The sequence below is a fragment of the Oryzias melastigma genome, linkage group LG2, assembly GCF_002922805.2.
Source record: "Oryzias melastigma strain HK-1 linkage group LG2, ASM292280v2, whole genome shotgun sequence".
NCBI classification, from domain to species: domain Eukaryota; kingdom Metazoa; phylum Chordata; class Actinopteri; order Beloniformes; family Adrianichthyidae; genus Oryzias; species Oryzias melastigma.
Genome location: NC_050513.1, coordinates 12,433,053 through 12,437,593, shown reverse-complemented (window position 1 = coordinate 12,437,593; position 4,541 = coordinate 12,433,053). Strand labels below are relative to the sequence as shown.

The 4,541-nt window shown below is 37.3% G+C and overlaps 1 protein-coding gene and 1 long non-coding RNA gene across 3 annotated transcripts in view; one reads left to right on the top strand and one right to left on the bottom strand.

The window, feature by feature from the left end:
* Positions 1-3,127, top strand: part of LOC112156665 — a 21,009-nt gene extending 17,882 nt beyond the window's left edge. The window contains exons 2-3 of one of the 2 annotated variants that reach the window (XR_004949327.1): positions 291-391; positions 2,728-3,127. This is a non-coding gene — a long non-coding RNA (uncharacterized LOC112156665). The remainder of the gene's footprint in view (positions 1-290; positions 392-2,727) is intronic. The other variant, XR_004949329.1, reaches the window with a different exon arrangement.
* Positions 1-4,541, bottom strand: part of si:ch73-383l1.1 (receptor tyrosine-protein kinase erbB-4) — a 439,732-nt gene that overhangs the window by 209,682 nt on the left and 225,509 nt on the right. The gene's annotated exons all lie outside the window — the stretch shown is intronic.

The window sequence follows — 4,541 nt, the reverse complement described above, 5'->3', positions numbered from 1 at the left end:
ACAAACATACTACTGTGATAGTAGTGAAAGAAGAAGTTTAGGGCCATAGCAACATAGATTTTATTTAGTAGCAGTTTTAATTGAATAATTAAAAACATTACTTGTTTGTTTCTGCTAAATGTAAATGTAAAAAGATAAAGTTGATCCGAATATTTAGTAAACTAAAGTTTATCGCTAAGATTTTTACGATCCCTTTACAAATATCGCCATGGAAACACAAAAATAACAATGTAGCGCTAAACCACGATTAGTCAATAATAATATTAATTGCTGTAATACTTCTAATTCAGAACTATCCCTTGGTCACATACACTTGTCCTTAAGGGTACTGTAGGGTTTTGGGTTGTCCAGGCCTGTGTGGAGAGACAGGTACGACCACTCGGGATTCAAGGTATGTCTTGCAGTTTTCCTTGAAGCTTGTGTGGCCAATTTAAGGGTCGTAGTAAAACTGGAGCGAAGGATTGTCGTGTGTTGTGGTAAGTGTACTGGAAAGTATTTGCAAGGATAGAGTTATGATGAAGTTGTGATATATGGGTAACGCTTCCTCTACGCTGCCTCTACGTGCACAGGGTGTGCAGGTTCTGCATAATAATGTCACAGGAAGCCAGATTCCAAAACAAACCTTAACAGGACAAACATTTATTGAACACACCAAAACAAAAATTCTAAAACTTTAAAAAAATTGAAGGTTTTTCTCGCGAACAGAACCTTGGTGTGCAGCCAAAATCAGAATTGAAAATGTAAAACTGAGGACTGAAAGTGAAGATTAAAAAAAAAATGATAACATTCAAAACAGTGGCTGTTACTAGAGGATTTTTTTTCAACCAATAATTCTTACGTTTACAGTTTTTTTTATTTCAATTTTTTAAATATTTTTTTTCCATTTTTCAATATTTCTTTCAAGTTTTCAAGGGTATTTTCATTAACATTTTTTTTCTTCAAATTTTCACTTTTTTCAAATTTACAGTGTCTTGTTTTCAAATTTTACATTTTTTTCCAGATTTTAAATTTTCTTTTTTTTCCCCAATTTTTTTCGAATTTTCTTTTTTTTTCAAATTTACAGTGTGTTGCTTTTTAAATGTTCACATTTTTTTCAGGTTTCAAATTTTCAGGTTTTTTTTCAATTTAACAGATTTTTTTTTAGAATTTATTTTCAAATTTACTATGTTTGTTTTCAAATTTGAATTTTTTTCAATTTTCAAATTTTTTTTTTTATTTAAAAATCTTTTTTTTATTTTAACTGTTTCAGGTTTACCATTTTTAATTTTTATATTTGTCAATGGTTTTTTTAAGTTCTCAAATTTTCTAGGGTTTTTTTCAGTTACAATGTCTATTCTTCAAGTTTTCCATCTGTTTTTTGTTCTCTTTAAGTTGTTCCTGGTCAGCGTCTGGTACCGCATTTGGAACCAGTACTGGTCCAGTACAGACTGTCTGGTATTGGGTTATGGTTAGGATGCCGGTTGGTCCACGGCCTGGAGATTGGGGAGCCTTGGTTTAGTGGGACATCAAAAGACTACAAGTTGGAGATAGGGCTGGGTTAAAAAAAATGGATTAATCTTTTTAAATCGATTTAAGCTTAATAGATCAATAATCAATTGACAAAACATATAAATCGATGAGCACATAAAGTTAAACTCTGCTAGCTTGATGCTAACGTTCAATAGAGTTTCTCATAGGACGGCTAATGCTAACTCTCAGTTAACCCAAAAAATACATTGCTGACTAAATGAACGTCTTTATTTACCAACAAGCATTAATTTTTCAAACTCTTTTAAAGAAATAATTTTTAAAGTAACTATTTGTGGTCTAAAACTTTGTTTTTTCCCCTGATACTGTTGTCTTCATCTTGAATTAGGTGTACTTCTATAGCGCAATCGCCACCTAGTGGTCAAACTGAAACGCCCTCCAGGAGAAGCAGAACAATGTTTACAATGTTAGTGATCTGGACCTCGACTTTGACACATGTGACTTACAGTATGTTTGTTAAGTGTTGACTATGACCAATCACCAACAGCATGATTATAGAAACAAATGGACATTTTCTGTGGGCTATAATCTTGTATGGATCACAACCCTTACAGGGTTGGCCGTTTTTTATCCACCTCTAAGGGCAGTTCTGACTATTTGGTGTGGAGTATTTTGGAAAACATAGCAAGAAAACAGCTATATGTTAATGTGAGCCTTTATAAATATAACTTTTATCTATTCATCTTCAGCATAAGGACGTTTGGAAACCTTAATAGTCGGTGTTTGCCAGCAACAACCGGAGGACAATTTCAGTTTATTTCTTGCAGTTTTTCTACAACATGGTGTGTGTAACACAATCATTAACACTGGGTAAGAAGATAACAGGTGCGACTGAAAAAGCGTTTTTGATGCTGTGTGAATACCAAAGTTTAAATGAACGGTTCGAGCTTTATCCGTCCCTCTCAGCCGCATGCATCTGCCACCATAATTTGCAATAATGACGGCGTCCCGGCAGGGCCTCTCTGTACAGAGTGATTCGGAATTGATTTAGTGCATTAATTACGCCCCTGTTACGCCGGTGTCACGGACAATATTTTACAATTTGATAAGCAAAAGACGCGCCGTGGGATCATTTTGATGAATTGCGAGGGGGGGGAGGGGGGGTTGGTTGCGGCAGGCTTTTATGGTCGTACCTTTTAATTTAACGGTAATCACCCCCCCCTCCTCCTCCTTTTTTTTTTTTTTTGCACGCCGCGGAAGAAGCAAGACTTTAATTTCACCTCCGAGACCTCTGCTCTGCACCCCGTCTGCTTTGATCAAGCCCACAAAACCGCTTGGACCACACGCGCGCTCGCCGGTGCACGAACACAGAGAACTCACAAGTGAAGTCGGCTGTTTACACTTTTTCTTTGTATGTGCATGCAAATGTTTTTGCTTTTCTTGCTACTCCTATTTTTTTTTTTTATTTGTAGAGATATGTCTTTGGTGCTGCAGGCAAGAAAACTGGGAGTCCAGTAATGAGCAGCAGCAGTGTTGGAGTCGTACCACCTACTGGTCCCCCCCTTTGGGCAGAAGAGACACTAACTCTCACTCTTGGGGAACTGCAGTCCCCACTACACCCAAAACTGAAAACATTAAATAATGATTTTCTTTTGTTATATTTTAATGCCTAAGTTGTATTTATTTATTTAGCTATAATGTCTAAATCAGTGAATAGCAAGTTTACAACAAGAAACAACTGTTTTAATGGTGTCTTGTCTGTGTCCAAACAAAAAGAGCAAAGACTGGAAAAGCTACACACTCTGTCCCAAACAGCATTCCAAATGAATCACCTCATACTGGAGACGTCTAGAACATCATACCCGAGCTCCGAAAGTGTGTCATCATAAACCATAGTGTCAAAAATGTATATGTGTAGAGGCAAAATATAAAATCTTTTGGCTTCAATGTGTTAGCGGGATGAACATTTTTGGTTTGTCTGTGTTCATTTTTCAGTCGTATCTGTTAATGTCTGGATACATCTGAATTCCCTCCCTACTCCCAAAATCTACATAGTAAGGGGCTATCTAGTTTCCTGGATCTTAAAAGCATCTCAGACACCATTTTCATTACGTCTTTTATGTTTTTAAATGCAACCGTCACAGATTTCCCAATTAGCATTTTACCATTGACTGTATAAGTACTGGACGACTCGAGCCTCCACTCTTCCAAATACAAAGTGCCTTAGACTCCTACTGAGAAATAGACGATTATTAGTAATCATTCTTGCTCTGATGCCTTCTTCTTAACATCTTGCTAATCCCATTTTTTTTTCTTGATATTTTTGCTTTATCACAAGTTATTCAAGTTATAAATACCTGACCTGGTCTGGGACCATTAACCGATCTTTGATCCATCCTTTGAGGTGGTCTCGGTAGTTTCCAATTGGACTGAGCTCTGGTTTACTCAGTCTGAATACAATCTGTTCTCAGAGCAGAATAACTGGACCAAATTGGCGACCGTAACCAGGTGAAAATGAATGAAGCAACCGGTGAGCGATGGGCAAACCTAAAGCACTGATTGTCTTGTTCTCAAAGAAGGAATAATTGGTCCAACTGCTTACCTGTTAGAACGAGACCAAAGCAGCAAGTAAAAAGTGTTTTACCTGACGTTGATACAGACAAAACTGATCAGTGAAATGTAAAGTTTGAATAAGTGAACTATCCCGACAAGAATTGCAAAGCAAAGGATTTCCATGATTTCAAGAGGGACCTGGTTGCACAAGCACAACATTAAACTCATCATTAGCCTGAAGCGGAAACGTCACAACTGTAGCCAGAAGCTGAATTTGCATATCTATACGAGAAAATTCCTAACCCTAGCTGTAACCCTTACTCTAAACCTAACAGTAACCTTCACTCTAACCCTTACCTGCCTTGCTAAAAGATGACTTCAAAATGTAAAAGGACAAATAATAAATCGGTCCAACCGAACAGCATCTTCAACGCTGGACCACTGGCTCTGGCATTTAAACTGATACCTCCCAGGGAACCCCTTTCCTAACCTTAAACCCCAGGGGCCCTGGCTGGCAAGCC